The sequence below is a fragment of the Ambystoma mexicanum genome, chromosome 2q, assembly GCF_040938575.1.
Source record: "Ambystoma mexicanum isolate Mex_15411 chromosome 2q, UKY_AmexF1_1, whole genome shotgun sequence".
Classification (NCBI taxonomy): Eukaryota; Metazoa; Chordata; class Amphibia; order Caudata; family Ambystomatidae; genus Ambystoma; species Ambystoma mexicanum.
This window is the reverse complement of record NC_090924.1, coordinates 85,126,213-85,143,396: the sequence shown is the minus strand read 5'-3', so window position 1 is coordinate 85,143,396 and position 17,184 is coordinate 85,126,213. Positions and strand designations below refer to the sequence as shown.

The 17,184-nt window shown below is 49.1% G+C and overlaps 1 protein-coding gene across 1 annotated transcript in view; it reads right to left on the bottom strand.

Annotated features, from left to right (window-relative positions):
- Window positions 1–3,285, bottom strand: part of RAB40C (RAB40C, member RAS oncogene family) — a 520,231-nt gene extending 516,946 nt beyond the window's left edge. Inside the window, exon 1 of the mRNA XM_069646914.1 lies at window positions 3,192–3,285. The gene's annotated coding sequence lies outside the window, so the exon portion shown is untranslated. The remainder of the gene's footprint in view (window positions 1–3,191) is intronic.
- Window positions 3,286–17,184: the final 13,899 nt, after the last annotated feature.

Here is a 17,184-nt window from a genome sequence, read left to right as displayed (position 1 = left end):
TTGTGTTACTTGGCCATGTGTGCCCCTGTGTGTTTAGGGCACCTTGCGGCACCTCTAAGATGGCTCCCTCACTTTCTTGCTTGCAAGCATGATTCCCAGCAAGGCTGCGCCCGACTCCCGGCACGCTATTGGTCCTGGGCTCTGTTTCCTGGCCTATAGGCTACCGGCAGGCTTTAGTCAGACCCCTCACCAGAAGGCCCACAACAAAGGCCCCCTTCTGCTCCCTGTCCGCGACTAGTCTATTCTTTCCGCCCCTGCACACGAACCTCCAATGCCGCTAACCTCACTTCTGCTTTAGCCCTGGACTTCCAAAACACTCCTCCACAACTTTGGGTACATTACCTACTCTGACTCGTTTTTCCCCCATCTTGCCTCAGCCCCCTTCTCTGCTTGTTCCCCCATGTTTACACTATGATGACACTGCTGTTTCTCACCCACTGCTATCTTCTCTATCTTGGTGCTTCTCAGATGTGGCTGTGCTTAGATGCATTTAGCCTGTTTCAAATTTAGCTGCATTGATGCATTTAGTTTCGTTGCATACATCTCCTTTCTATCCTTTTTCTCTAACCCCCCCTTATCAACTGTTTTCCTGCCTGTTGTATCTTGCCCCCCCCACTGCTTGCTCGAGTGTCTATCCCCTCCTCCTGGTGTCCCCTCCTCTCTCCTCTCCCTCTTCTTTTCACTGTGATCTGTCTTGGCGCTTACCCTATCAGAAATGTTGCCAGACTTGTATGATAGCAGCTCGTTTGTCTCCTCCCCCCTCCCTTGTTTTTTCCTCCCTCTCCAGCACCATCTGAAATGTCATCAGGCCTACTACGATAGTTGCTCGTTTTTGTTCTACTCCTTCTCCCTGCTCCTCCCCTCCTGTTAAATTCTGGCACTTCCTCAATTGTCATCAGGCCTAGCAAGGTAGCCGCTTGTCTGTCTCCTTCCTACCCCCTCCCCTCCTTATTATTGTCAAATGTTCTTGCACTATCAGAAATGTTGTTAGGCCAGGTATGATAGTTCATTTCTCATTCTTGATGTATCAAGGACTTGTAAGAATATCACTGTATTCTCCCTTGTTCCCGCCCTGCCTTGAAGCGCTTTGAAACCCATTGCGTATAGGCGCTATATAAATAAACAATCAGTCGCTTTTCTGGTCTTGGGCAACCTGGTTGATCGCTCTCCTCTGTCCTTGGTTCATATGGTCCATCTGGTCAATGGCTCCCTCATGAGTTCCTCCTCTACTCCATCACTCCTCACATTTTGATGTAATCGAACTACCCGGGTGGTTACAGAGGATAATCTTTGTCCAAATAAGAATAGAGTGTCTACAAAACATACACTTGTACTCCCCCAAATGAACAAGCCAGGTGCCAAGATTCGATGACAGTACTGACGAAAGGACTTAGTCATCCCGTTCACGCTAGAGTTGGCCTGTCAATGCACTGAGCAAGAAGGAAACTCTTTGAGCTCTCTTTAATCAAGCCTTAACATCAAACTTTGCACTCAAAGTGCATGCCAGTTTTTTCAAAGCAGTCTTCTGAGAGTTAATTACTTGAGCTGTAAATGCTGCAAGTGTAGTCAAAAGGTCTTAACCAGGAATGCCTTCAGCCAATCGATTTATAAGCAGTGTGCATGTCCATCAATTAAGTCATATCAAAAAAAATATTGGCAAAGCTAACCTTTTTTGGCTTGTTTATACGTTTTAGGCATTTGCTAAATGCTGCTAATAGATGCCAAAAGTACTAATGGTCATGCTTTTCTGCAATTTCCTCAGTTCCCTTTCCTTTTCATCCTTTAAAGCAAGACTGTCCCACCTAGTGATACATAGTGGGTATGCCATAATCATTCCACAGTTGATCAGTACTTTTGTGCGAGACACACCAAGAATCATCATCTATATTCCAGTTTCTTTATTTAATCGAAATGTATAATTTACACATTCTGCAGAAAAAGTATGAAGTATTTAATTTCTTCAAGCGTAAACATTAGAATTTCCTGTTATTTGAATGGCATTGTTAATTTGTGCACACTTGTTATGAAAGTGTTGCACCCCCCCTGCAACCTGCCCCCGTAAAACCACAAATGAAATGACCTGAACGTGCACACCATGAAAATGCATGCATTTGTTTCCTTAGCAAAGCATACAAAATCTAAACACCAGGCATATGGATAGTAATTAAGACAAGCATGGAAAATATACGTAACTATCCTAGACATTAAATGTTAAAAGGTATTTGTACCGCGCACCGTCACCAACGGAAATTGGTCCCCAGGCGCTCTGGCGGATCTGCAAATGATAAGGTGGGATGGGTTAGTAAGGTGAAGAGGGAGTAGGATAGTGAGAGGAGTGGTGTTCTGTTGGCAGCTTCAGCTCGGTATACACCAGATACTGAGCTTTGGTGCGGATATTGGATCGGTGTCAGTCCGCGTGTGCTGTTGCTCCGGCTTATGTGTTGTTGCAGTGTTGTGAAGTGCGTGCGGCTTGCTGTGTGAGAGATGGTTGTGTGAGTTTTTTGAGTGAGATAAGTATGCAGAGTTTGAGCTTATATTGGTTAGTGGGTTACCTGACCTTTAGCATGCTAACATTCACAGTTCTATCCAGGTGAGGCACCCGTCGACCCGCACACCTCTATCTGGATGCGGCGCAGGCCAATGCCTAGGATTCCATCTAGGATTACCCTATTACATAACAACTGCAGTACCAACTGGAGTAGGGTCTGCTGTTGTATCAGATGAAAGCATGAGCAAAGGGAAGGAGGCTTGGGGCTTGCTGCGGCGCCGAGCCCTGCTGCTAAGATTCCTTAGAAATGAAACTTTGCAGCCGTGCTCTGCGCAGCCAGTAAGCCACAGGGTCTTATAGTGACCACTACAACAAATGAAATTTAGCAGCAGGGGGTCTTGGTGCCGCAGCGGGGATTAAAACGAAGAAGGCTGACGAGCTGGGGAAGGTAATCGTAGGTCATTCAGGGACGCGTCAGGTGAAGGATTCTGTTTGTTGCGGTTTTTGTCCCCTTGAACTGAATAAAAGTGCTCAATGGGGATGATAAGCGGACAAAAACCGCAACAAGCGACCTGCATATATTATAAAATACTTTGGGCAAAAAGACCTCCAAAGTTGATTATGATAACCGGACCTGGCAACACTGGTCCCCATACTTTGCACGGAGACCACCCCCTTTTTCTCTTCTACCCATGGTTCTCACCTGAACACCGCTCCTAAATACTGCTGACATATAGGCCTCTTTCTTGTCAGTGGGTCTAGATCTTTTCGCGCAGACTCAGTATCTCCTGTCGCACACCAATAGAAACAACAGTGACTCGCTCACTAGGTGACGTCATTCAAAATGAGACGGAACAAGTGCATCGGTAATAGACACAAAAAACGGAAAGTTCATATGGATAAACTAACTGTCAGAAGGCCAACGTGATATTAAAAGCCACCTCACAGAGTAATGCCGATGGATAAAACAACATTGTTATTGCTCACTTTCCCACGTAGCCAGCAGTGTTTGGACCTAATTGGTTAACTTTTGTGTTGTTTCGAATTGTACACTTACTGGCGGCTTGACTGTCACGCGTTCTGTTTCACTTTGAAAGTTATCAGAGTTTTCAAGTTTCCCATGGCCATGTGAGAATTCTGTCCAGCCCCCCTTCCCCATTTGGATTCTGGAACTTGTAGTTTTTTTCACCAATTCACAATTTAGGAAAACTACAATTCTCAGAATTCGAATTAAAAAAAATACTGGGTGGCTTTTTCTCATGCATGACCAGGGGAAACTTGAAAGCTCTGATGTTATTTGACTGTTTTACTGGTTTCTATATTGTTTTACACGATTTTATTGTATTTATTTGAAGAACAGGGATTTCAATTTCGATCTGAAATGACTTACAAGAACACGTTAATGGTGGAGGTATTCCCTGAAAGGGTGCTTGTATGCTAGCACAAAGAGGAGAACAAGTAATGAGCCAGGTGTTATGTCCCTGACTCCCGGCCGGGGCGTCGGCGGGAAATCAGGAAGGTAGGCCTTGGGCTGCAAGGCCCCGCTGTGCAGCTCCAGCGGGAGCAGTAAAGACACATACACACGTGTGTTGCTGTCCTGCCCCGGAACTGCCCATGCAGAGCGGGGGTGGGGCTTTTATTGTGAACACCTTGCGTCACCGCGTAGCGGGACGCAAGGCGGATATAACATTCCTCCTTTATTTTAAACAAAACATAAACAGCCAAACATTGCTTGGGCAAACTGTTCTAGCGAAGGAGTTAGATAGTCTCGATCGGGTCTTCTACCACTCATAGTCTCTGAGTCTGCCCGGGGGCCGGGGCGCAGTTCTTAAACTATACCGTCCACCCCTGGGTGCAAACCCCTGGCTCCCATCGGGTTGCTCACTTTCATCATTCGGCTCACCCCATTCTGGTTTACTCGGCGGTTCCTCCATTCTGTCGTCCATGGTCGCTTCATCTTTCGGGTGGTCATGTCCCTCCCCCATTGGCGGGTCCTCTTCTACCTCCGGTTGCGGCTCCCCGTCCGTCCCAAGATCCTTTGGTACTGCCTTGAACCAAGACGCATTTCTCGTTACTTGTCTATGTCCCCTCTTGGCTGTTATCATAGTGCCATGCCTCTGGCTTACAGTCCATGGGACGGCGTCGTATTGGGTGTCTAGTTTCGATTTCGATGGGTTTCTCACCATGACCACTTGATCACCAACTCAGTGGTGGGACCTCTTGGCATTTCTTTTGCTACTCATGTGTGCATTTGCCACGGTCCTCCTTAGTTCGGTGCGTTCGCGGTCATACGTGTCTGTGCTCCTGCTCGGGTGGTGCGGGATGGATGAGTTGATGATTGTCCCATACATCATGTCTGCCGGCGGTATTCCCGTTGTGCTATGGGGTGTTACTCTGTAATTCCGTAGGAATCGGTATAAGTCCACTCTCCAGGGGCTTGCGTTGACGCACCACAGGCTCAAGACTTTGTTCATGGTTCGCATGAAACGTTCAACGTCGCCATCTCGGCATTATGTGGTGGTAGCGGATGTTGAGTTCCGTGAGGTATTTCTTGAATTCCTCTCCTTGGAACGGTGGGCTGTTGTCACTCCTAATCCTCCTTGGAAGGCCATGCGTTGCGAACATTTTCTCGATTGCGGGTATGACCGCCTCCGCTGCCATGGAGTTGACGATTTCGACCTCAGGGTACCCGGAGTGGTCGTCGCTTGCCACCAATAGGTATGCGCCTTCCTATATTTGGCAGAAGTCTATGCTGACGGCGTCCCATCTAGCGGACCCTCGCTCTGCTGATAGGATGGGCTCGGGACTGGGCGGCGCCCCCGTTATTTGGCATGGAAGGCAGGTGTTGACTAGCTGCTCGACTTTTCCATCGATATGGGGGAACCAAACGCGGTGCTTTATCCGGGCCTTGGTCCTCACCATCCCCTGGTGACCTTCGTGCGCCAGCGCCACTACTCTGTCCTGTAGGCTTGATTGGTCCATGATCGCCAGCGAATTGAAAATGCGTAGGACTTCATCCCCAACATTAAGGTGCAACCTCATTTTCCTTGATGTAGTAATGTCTTTGCACTCCATGGCCATCTCAAATTTTTGTATCCACAATTGCCATCGTGGGCCTACTGATGATGGGTCGGTGTATGGGTCAAAGCGGTTGAGAGCAATGATTGACCCTCCTTGCGGGCGTGCCTGCGGCGTGGACGGTGACAGCTTAGCGGCCATTCTGGAGAGCGTGCCGGACCTGGGGGTGGACGTGCCTGTCGCCATGTTTTTGTGAATTTGGCGCCTGTCAGTGCGCACTTATGGCAACTGTTCTCTCACCTTGGAACGCTATTGGTGAGTGCTCTTGGCTTCCCCGGCGTGTGTCCATGTGTTGGGCGCGAGGCTTCTTCTTCTCCCCATATTTTCCTGATGTATGGCGTGGAGGTGTCTGCCCATTGGTGCTGGGCCACCCAGTGCCAGCTTCTCAGCCGCCGTTGTGGGCAGAATCAGTAGTGATCCAGACGTGTGCTTCGTGGATTGCTTCAGATTATGCAATAAAATGTGAGCGAAGAGAAGAAAAAAAAAGTTTTTTTTCCTTCAGGTGGAGGTTTGGGTGCCCCCACTGTGGTTCCAAAAATTTCTCCCTTGCCAAGGGCTTTGTGTGCTGGGCGGCGCCGTCGCGCGTGCCGTTCTAATCGCTTCCCTCGTCGCCAGTGTTATGTCCCCGACTCCCGGCCGAGGCGTCGGCTGGAAATCAGGAAGATAGGCCTTGGGCTGCAAGGCCCCGCTGCGCAGCTCCAGCGGGAGCAGTAAAGACACAGACACACGCGTGTTGCTGTCCTGCCCCGGAACTGCCCACGCGGAGCGGGGTGGGGCTTTTATTGTGAACACCTTGCGTCATCGCGTAGCGGGACGCAAGGCGGATATAACACCAGGGTATGAATGTTTAAACAAAATTATTTTTTTAAATTATTTATTTAATAGGTATACAGCTCAGCGAGCCTAATTTTTACCCAGTAATGAAAAGAAAAGAAAACAACAATAAATTCATACACATCTATCAAAAATTACAATATTCTTAAATTAGTTAAATTCAAATCAATTATTCTATACATTTCTTTGAACATTTAAAATTCCCTATTAAAAGAGAAAAGGTGTTTCAGTCATTCAGCAATAACATCATTATTACATCAATTCATTCACATCGCTCATACTTCCTTATACATTTAAACGGTTATAAAAACTTACTATGACTATCGTTAAGGAGGTATAAGCCCCACTAAATAGAATCGACCACCATTCTTCTATTGTTAAAATTCTATTACTCCCCTATAAATTTATCAAAGTAGGTAGCTCTCCATTTGGCTAAACCCCTGCTAAGAGTGAGACTCTTTTTCTCCCACTCTTGGACATGATTCATGGTGTTCCTTTGACTGGTAATGTGTTTTATGGGCTATGGGGTCCTTTACTCCATAGGGTCTCATGTGTTTTTACTATGTGTGTTACACAGCACCCTCCTGCAGTAACACAGGGGTGTCATAGTGACACCCCACCATAGACTCCATACCCTGGGACTGACTACTGTCTCCCAGGGCATGTAAAGTCACCATTGGCTTTACTAGTCCCAAATTATTAACAGAAACCAGTACAAACCATCATATTGTGGACGTACTGGTCGGGGCAATTCGATTGCCCCGGGGTCTGTTAGTCGAGGGGGCACGTCTCTGTCCCCCCTGATCGAGTTTTGGCTGGTGGCAGTGGAAACTACTTGTTATATTCGACCGCAAATATTTCCCTATGGGATTTTCTCATTGTTCGAGGCTACCAACTTTAATTATTTAATTCTGATAGCCTCGAACATACCACCGGTTTATTTAATTAATATTAATTCTCCGGTTGGTATTTTTTGCCAGGACTCGATTCTAAAATGGTGTTTGTGTTCTCTTCTGTGACTCCAACCCAAGTCGAGCCCTTTGTTCCACTTTTTGGCAGGCTTCTCCACAGAAGCCTCCAAAAGTGGTGCCACTCTGTCTGGGTACCACAAGGGGTGTGGGAGGGGGTTTAGGCACCCTGGACTGAGTTACCTTGGTAACTCAAGTCGCACTCTTGTGTGATTGGCCCAAGTGGTGAGCCGGCCGGCTCACCACTTAGCATGTTTGATTGACAGCTAGGCTGAGTGAATGGGGGTATGCTGCATAAAAGCAGGGCTCTGGGGACTGGAGCTTCAGAAGTCGCCACAGGACCTGAGAATCCGACGAGGGAAAAGCTGAGCCGACCTACCACGACGACACCACCGGTGGAGCCCTGCAGAACGGACTCACCACTTCCCGACGACAGAGAAGATCTCCCGGCTGGAGAGGCTTCTTCCCCTGACTGGTAGGCACAACCAGTTTACCTTCTTTTCTTCGCACCCCAGACCTGTTTGTGGTCGAACTGCCCGTGCTAAGCACCCCGGCGGCTGGATAGCCACTCACCACTGAACCGCGAATCAACGGACCGCTCCTTGTACCTGAGAAACTCCGCAGCTGGTTTCTTCCCTGGCAGTGCAACGGACTCCTGTCTTCCTCCACGACGAGATCCTCTCTTCCCCCGGATGAAGCACCGACTTGCATCCGCTGCCAGGAACAACTGCCCCCGCTGGAGTGTTCTCACCACTTTAAGGTACCGTGTCCGCCAGGCCTCCCTTTCTAAAGATTGCTACAAGGTAATAATAACTCCTTAACCTTCTGGACTGGGCTGGCCACTTTGACCCTCTAACTGGTCCCCTTTCTTTGGTGCAACTCCTTTTTGAACCATTACAAGACTTTTGTGCACTGCAGCCGTGTGACCTTGGACACATTTTGTTTCGATCCTCTTAAAGCGGATTCGGCCTACTGACTCTGAATTCACGGTTTTACTTTGCCTTCCTCTCTTGTTATGTTCTTTTAAAAGTGTGGGGATCTGTTTCAATTTGTTCTCTGCTTTTCTCTCCCTTTAAAAAAAAAAACCAAACTATTAGAGTGCCATCTACGTTAAGGGCTCACCGCTGTCTGAAAATAAGTGGGGCTTTACTTAAGACTTGTCTAATATTCTTTTAAGGGAGTGTATATCTTTTAGTGACCGAGTTTTTGAATTGCTTACAGTTTTTCTAGATGTGGTTTTAAATAAATAATTATATCTCTTTTACACCAAGCCCTGGTCAGTGTTTACTTGTTCTATTGTGTGCTCTTGACCTATTGTGAATACTCTGTATACAGCCTAACTCTTCTTGAGGGAAGTCTCACTGCTCAGCCACAGCTACCAAGTGAATCTGTGTGGTACAGACTGCTACCAAGTGGGTTTACTGCCAAACACCTGTAGTCTTAAATCTTTTGCAGTGGTCCCAGAGGGAACTGCACAGGTTTCTGCCTAACAGGCGGTTCACTCGAGCAATGCACACACTGTGGCTTATGCGGCACAAGGATACAGTTCCAGTTTCACAGTTCAAGACCATCTGTGTTCAGGTCTCTTTACTTCTTGCAAGTCTCTTAACTCAGAGGGTCTAGTACACAAACAACAATGATGAAAATGTTAATTTCCTTTTCCAGTATTCAATTTGGGTGTTCACCCTGGATCCCCCGCAGCTGTGCTAAGATGCCATCCCAAAACCAAAGTTCAACATTGGATCCCCCTCACTTGGGCTCAGATCCTTCCAAAACAAAAGTTCAGATAATTCTTTCTCGGGTGACTCACAGTTCATGCTGATCACCCTGAGCCAGGCTCAGATCCTTTTTCTTCACTCAATTAGTCTCCCTCAGCTGGGCTCGGACCAATTGTGATGTACTTTAAACTATCAAAGACTTTAGAATGTGCACAGGGTTTAGCCTGACCCGTTGCATGACCACTTCAATCTCAAAATATTCCTTTTCTTACATTCAGCATCAGTTGGATACCTGACAGAGATTTTCGAATGAACACCCACGTGGCACCGGACCACTCTGTGTATGGTATCTTTTCTTAACTTCTGTCGTAAATCTACCCCGTCTCACCTGAGATCGCTTCTTGCTCTGTTCCGCATGTGGATTCCTCTTGTGGACGGATCGGGTCTTGTATAGGCTCGCTCGAGTCTCCTTCGGCTGCAGAGCACGTTCAGAGTTCCGGGAAGGCCGCTGTTCCAGGATGTCCATGAAAAAGGTAGCGGTCGCTAGGAATCAGGATTCCGTGGGCAAATTAAAGGGAAGGGTGAAAGGAAGGAAGAAGGAACAGGAATAAGGAATAGTGGATTCGCCGAACAGCACACACACGTCAAGTCACTACCTAATGATAGCGTTGAGACGCGCAGGGCCGCGGGGGCGTGGCCAATTTATAGAACGTGCCGTGTGCGACGTGAAAGCTGGTGCGAGGCAAGTCGCTTGTTGCGGCCATGTTGGGAGCAACAAAGAATACAAGCCCCGGCGCGATAAGGACCAGGAAGTCCAGAAGGGGAAAGTTCTATGGGTCATGACAACTTCCAAAGTTCAATTATAACGTTCAATTACTCCTTTTGCTTTTCATTCATATCTGAGTCGCTCTTTACAAACGCCACACACACTGTTCTCTTTGTAAAATGTTGTCGCTTGTAACCTTGGTTCAAAACACAAGCTGGTTTGGTATCAGTCTCTCTGACTCACCGGCTGTGCTGCCTTTTCTGAGGCTGCTTTTTTGTTGGAGCCAAGCCACAGAGGCAATGGCTCCTCCCAGCCTTGCAAATTAACAAGGGGGGTCCTGGGAGTCCCTCTGCCAGACATTAGTCCTGGTTGCGAGAGACTTACCCAGAGTCTTTAGCTCACTATCTTTCACAGAGAAGAAATATCCTAAACATATTAGTCTTTGTCCTGCCCTGGGGCAGTCCAGCACCGAAATGCTAGGCAATTCTCCTCTGAACAAGAGTACCAACAGCATCCCCAGACACGTGTTTCGGTCTGGTTGGACCTCATCAGTAGGGAGGAGCTGTGCCTCTCTAAGAATAGTGAGCAAGGGGTCCACGTCTGGATTCCCCTAGTAACTTAGGGTGAGACCCAAAGTTACTTAAATATGCAAATTAACAAGGGGGGTCCTGGGAGTCCCTCTGCCAGACATTAGTCCTGGTTGCGAGAGACTTACCCAGAGTCTTTAGCTCACTATCTTTCACAGAGAAGAAATATCCTAAACATATCAGTCTTTGTCCTGCCCTCGGGCAGTCCAGCACCGAAATGCTAGGCAATTCTCCTCTGAACAAGAGTACCAACAGCATCCCCAGACACGTGTTTCAGTCTTGTTGGACATCATCAGTAGGGAGGAGCTTTGCCTCTCTAAGAATAATGAGCAAGGGGTCCACGTCTGGATTCCCCTAGTAACTTAGGGTGAGACCCAAAGTTACTTAAATATGCAAATTAACAAGGGGGGTCCTGGGAGTCCCTCTGCCAGACATTAGTCCTGGTTGCGAGAGACTTACCCAGAGTCTTTAGCTCACTATCTTTCACAGAGAAGAAATATCCTAAACATATCAGTCTTTGTCCTACCCTGGGGCAGTCCAGCACCGAAATGCTAGGCAATTCTCCTCTGAACAAGAGATTACCAGTCCCAGCCTTGGTAATCGATGCAGGAGAGCCCCGGGTACCTCCGCTACACTGTGCAGGTTTGATCAGCCTTAGTTCCTGGTCTTCAGTTTCTTACTTTCCAAGGCTCATGAAAGTAATGGTCTTTGGAGGTCACGGGTGCTTCCCTCCTTGCAACTCTCTCTGGTCTCGCCGTCTTTCTCCTTGTATGAAATTGCCATCTTGGAACTGCTGTTTCCTCATGTGGTTTGCCGCGCTCAGAGTGTGCTTTCGTGCTCCACCTTTTATCCGTGTGGGGAAGTGTGATGGAAGTCAGGTGTGTGTATAATACTCCGTAATTGCCTGACTTTGCCTGTCCATGGTGCTGGGACATGTCAGGTATACGGCTCTGGTGTTAGTCCGTTGTCGCTCACAGTGAACTGCCTGTGAGAAAGAGTTGGTGTCGGAAAAAGGGGGAGGTGGTTGAATTCCTAGATATCCTACCTTGTAGGATGGTGAAAAGGTGTTGTTGAGGAGGGGATAATGCGTCTCACCCTCTGGTGTCCCACTTCCACTCCCCGAGGACCCCCCATCCAGGTGATCCTCCGCCACTGGTCCACCCCCAGGAACTTGATCCAAAAGCGATGGCCGTCTTGGCCACCTGGATGACAGATCCCCAGGGACTAGCGGGTGAGACACCTTCAGGTTTCTCACACAACGTAGCATTAGAGGTCCCACCGGGACTCTGGGATCGTAATGTGCTACTCCGGTTTATTAAGTAAAGCACATCCTCTCTATCAAATTCTAAAGGCCAATCTGATATAAAAGGATGACTTTTACAATACTCAACATGAGCCTCGTCCCCGAAGATGCGTGGAAAATGTCTTGTCCAAACATCATTCGTGATCGGGTTAGATTGAAAGGTCGTTTGAGTAGAATCCTGTGTCTTAACAGATCACATATTTCATACATTCTCCTAATTGAAAGAGCTGCTAACATATTCACTGCATCTCTCTACAATATTACCGCCGTATAAGCACCAAGCCAGTTTTTAAATGCCAACTTGATTTTTTGATTAATTTCAGATCTGGGGCAACCAGTTCTCTCGAATATTTTCTAATCTCAAGGTCGGCTTCTTTTCCCTGATCAACTGGTCATATACATGTCTATGTTTTAATCGAGCTTTGCCTGGTGTCGATTGCTGCACCCTAAATGTTTGTAAAACCTCTGTGTAGATTCCCAGTGGACAAGGTTCTTCTGTAGCCACCTTAGAAAAACCCTCATCCAAGTCTGTGTAACATATTTCTTGCTTGAAATTCCATTTCAAGTGATTTAATCCCTGATTAATCTCCCCTTCAAAGTGGTATTTTAAGGGAGCCTGTTTAACTATATCCCATTGCCATCTAGTTGTCAATACAGCATGATCACTTTGGGAGTTAAATGTTACCAACATAGATGCCAACCAGGGAAAAATGCTTTGGGATACAAAAACAGAGTCATTTATAGCTAAGTGGAGGCCCTTTTTCCAGGTGGCCTGGGCCAGAATGTCTCCTTTTATGGCCCCGTTCACCATACACAGGTCCCTGGATTCAATTATTGAAAATAACTGTTGCCTTCTAACTTTGGCTTGTTTCCGGGCATTACATATTGATGGCAAAGTCGACCATTCATAGAAGTATTTACAACAAGGCCGACTAGGTCCAGGACTAGGGCAGCAGATTACCAGAGGAGCAGCATTTTATTGCAGTTTATTTTCAATTTACTGGTTGTTATTTTTTAAATATGAAACCAATTCTGTTTCTCCGAGTTTGGTTGATCAACAACACTGTGATTAATTTTGGGCTGTTAGCAGTTATTCCACTCTGACAACTAAAGTCTGTTAGGGTCAACCTTGTATATATGCTTGATATTAATTTTAAATGCTTTATTTTATTTTATTTGACATGTGTAGAGCGCGCCAAACCCGAAGTCATCTGGGCGCTAGTTACAGTACAAACATGACACAGTAATTACAGTGATGGCAGCAGGGCATACCTAGGTGCAGTACAGTACAGACATGAGCATGTAAGTGCAGTAGTGATGGGGGAAACCCAGTTGGCAGGACATCCCTAAGTGCAGTACAGGGTGATCTATAGATCTTGCGAGAGAAACCAAGTTTTCACTTTTGTTTCAAAAGGACAAGTGGGAGGGGTCTGTTCTAATGGACAGAGGGAAGGAGGGCATTCTACTGTTTGGCTGCTACAACTGGTAAGCTGAGGCCCCCTGCTTTTTCTCGTTTTAATTTTGGTATGGTGCGTAGGTGAGAAAGGGTTGACCGGGTGGGTCTGTTGGATTGATTTTTGGTGAATTTGTTAGTCAGATATTTCGATATTTCAGTGTTGGTTAAGCACCTATGAGTGATGGAGAGGGTTTTGAACATGATGCAGTCTCGACTGCCATCCAATTGGCCTTTCGTCTGGCCAAGGAGATGTACTCTTTTTTTGGAATATTTAGTGCTGCTCTTAATGCATTATTTTGGATGATTTGTAGTTTTTTGACATTGCTGATGGCAGAACCTGCAAAGAGTGCATTGCAATAGTCTAGTTTAGACAAAGTAAGAGCTCTGGCTAGCATGACGCAGCTTTCCGGGGTTAGGAAGGGCATGGCGGCATTCATGAGTTTGGCGGTGTAGGCTGCAGACAAGGTTGTTGCATTTACTTGTCTGGTTAGTAATAAGGAGGAATCCAGATAGATCCCTAGAGATTTTACTTCCTTCAGGACAGAGATGAAGTTACCGTTAATAATGAAGGATTTGTAGTTGCTGTCCAGTTTTTCTTATTCTGATTTGTGACCCTACTATCTGTTCTGTTTTTTGTCATTCAGGCATGTTTAGCCTTCCATGCTTGGATAATTTGGTATATTTTGTTGAGGGTGTCAGTTTTGTAATTGCCAGAGATAAGGAGGAGGACCTGCGTGTCATCCACATAGTTGGTGTAGGAGATGCCTTGTTTGTCCAAAAGGTCGAAGAGGGGCTTTGTAAAGTTGTTATAGAGTGTTGGTGAGACACAGGAGCCTTGAAGCACGCCACATAGGTTTGGAGTGTAAGGAACTCATGGTGGCAACAGTAAAAACGGACACAAGTGATCACAGTTGAAGGGTGTTTATCAGACTGAATATGCAGGTTGGAAAAACGCCTAATCAAAACCTAAAGCTAAGATGGGAGCAAGCGGAGGCCACCAGAGGGTGCAGGCAAGATGGCTGCCTGAGCCTTGAGCTCCGTACCCAGCCCGGGTAATTGGTGGAGGAGAGAAGAAGCAAGGGTCCCACCAGCCATACGACCCCCAGCAGCAGCCGTGTGAGCCTGCGGCCCCCCACTGGGTCCAACTTTGGAGACGAACCGACACTCCTGGGCCGAGCTCTGCAGCCCGAAAGTTTTCGCAGCCCCTCCCCCTCATTCCCACGAGCCGCGCTGGGGGAAGCCGCCACGGCTGAGCTCTGCGTGGGCTCCAGGAGCTTTGGCGGCGCACCACGGAGGGAGACTGTCACGGGGGAGGAGAAGACCGTGCCGGAGAAGTGCTGCGGCACAACAGATAGCCAGCGGGACGCCGAGGCCCTGTGCTCCAGCCTGCCGGTTGGGCCCCATGCGGCCTGTGCTACGCAGCCCCATCCCCGCCTCGGGGACTCATTTGCCACACATGCGGGGACCGGCACGGGGCGGCCCCTGCCCACCCACCCGCATTCGAATCTACAGATACACCGGGGGGCTGAAGCAGGAGTGTGCCCCCCACCTTCCCCACCAGCGGCACACATCAGGAGGGGACGTCTGGGTCCCCGAACACGGGCCCTCCACCATCTTGGGCGGGCCCCTTGTAAAGGCGGCAGAACACTGAGTAGCGTCTCAGCAGCCAGGCAGAGTGAAGTGCCGGGGGGCCGACGCGCGAGTGCGGCGCCCACACCGCCCCTCTGCTGTACACATTGAAAGGGGGCATCTGGGAGGCTGAACGTGGACCCCCCCACCATCCGGACAAGGCCTGAGGCACTTCCCCTATCTATCCCACTTACAGGCGCGGCCAGCCCAGACCCCTACGGCAGAGGTGAGACCGCAACATAGGGAGACCTCACCTCCCCAGTCCGGGCCGTCGCGGGAGCGCGCCCTTGATATCTCATACCAGGGGGCACAGGAAGCGGTGCGCTACAGGTGAGGGTCCCCCTGGGCCAGGACCCCCATAACTACCCCCCAAGACTTGCACCCCCTCGAGGAGGGCTTCCCAGGGAGAGGCTTGGCCGCAAGGCGCGCCGTAGGAGACCCTACCTACGCTAAACTCTCGGACAGCCACCCAGGGAGTGCCCCTGGCCCAGAGCGCGCTGCGCCACGCTGCTACCATTGCTATGAACCTAGAGCCCCCTCGCTGAGGAACCTAGAGATCACCGCCACAGGGGCACCTGTCCGCACCAAGCAAACTGGGCCTACGCCAGGTGTCAATAACCGAGAACAGTGTGCCCCCTCCCCCCTCCCATCCTGGTGGGTCCCAACACGGCCGCCGGCCAAGCAGCGATCACCAATGACAATCGATCAGAACAGGCACCCCATGAGTTGGAAAGAGAACCTGTCTAAATATCAATTTGTGGCCAACGAGGGTACCATGGCGACCGGGGGCCAATCCACCCCGCCTCCCGGCCTGGGCGCAATCCAGAACAATATTCAGATGATCCTTGAAGAGATCCGGGGGATAAGGACGGACATGGGCGCCAAATTAGCCGACCTCACGACCAAAGTCACCACCTTAGAGGACCGAATGGAGGGAGTCGAGAACAATCAGCTCTCCACAGCACTCCTGGAGACTCAAATGGAAGCCAGATTCCAGGAAATGCAACGGTGCGAAGAAGAACTCCAACTCAAGGTGGATGACATGGAAAACAGGGAGAGGAGAAATAACCTGCGTATTTTTGCTCTAGCAGAAGCCGAGGGCGAAAGCGCACAAGGCCTGGAGGGCAAAGTGCACGACATCATAAGGATTGTCATGGGGGCGGACGCCGATGGGGAGATCAAATTTGACAGGGTCCACCGAGCGGGGGGAGGGGGCAGAGGCCCACGTTCGGTGCTAGCTCGGCTACACTATTACAAGGACAAAGCCAAGATCCTAGAGAAAGCGAGGAATCTCGGCAACATTCAATATGGAGATTCCGGGGTGGCTATCTTCCAGGACCTGTCAGCCCTCACTCTGTTAATGAAAAAGAAGTGCTGCAACCTCACCAGATGGCTTCAGGGGAAGGGGGTCAGATACCGCTGGGGCCACCCCTTCTACCTGACATTCGAATGGCTAGGGGAGAGACACCATTTGGTGTCAGAAAAGGACATCCAACGGGTCACGGATGACCTAGTGGGCGACCGCGCCGGCTACACAGGAGGCCGAGAAGGAGAAGCCTGGGACCCCCCACGGGGCCCCGTGGGACTGGCGAAGCTCAGTGGCAAAGCTAAGGTTAAGGGGGCCTGCAAATTCCAAAAAATCAGACACCCGTCAACGACCTTGGAGGGTCATCCGAAGTAATAACAGCACCACCTCCCTGGAGGTGGAGGAAATTTTCCTATACCCATGGGCACCAGGCGGTGTCACTGGTGGGGCTGAGGGCTGGAGCCCGGAGGCACTACAGCTACGTGCCACGTTGGCACATTGTTTGGCCCGCAAGGTTATAGGGCTTGTTGATGCTTGTTAAATGTTGATAATGCTGTTACACAAGTGGAGGTAGGGGGCCTCGGATGTAGGCCCGCGCCATACACATTTGTCCCAAGGTTCAATACATACACTCTGAGAGAAAGAGATGGGTTACTTGAATACTCATACTACCCGGGGCCGGGGCAGGGGTAGAGTCCTTGGTGGTTCGTTGATCGTCCCCAAAGGAGATCGGGTGACATAGACGAACGCCTCAAGATGGAGGGGAGAGGGGGGGACAGGGTATGGGGGAGGGGGAGGGCAAAGGACAAGGGGGGAATGACCAACGCAAATGTCAAAAAGGAGTCTCTAAAAAGGGTCCAATCGGGGGAGGGGGGGATTAGCCAGATCGAACCAGAATTTCTTGTTCCGCAGCAGGCCTCACACCAGCACAACACCAAGGGGTGGAAAGAGAAGGACTCTCTAGATGACAATGGTTGAAGGCAAGATAGGCACACTCAATGTCAAGGGCCTAAACTCCCAAAACAAAAGGTCTCTGACCAGTAATGTGTTC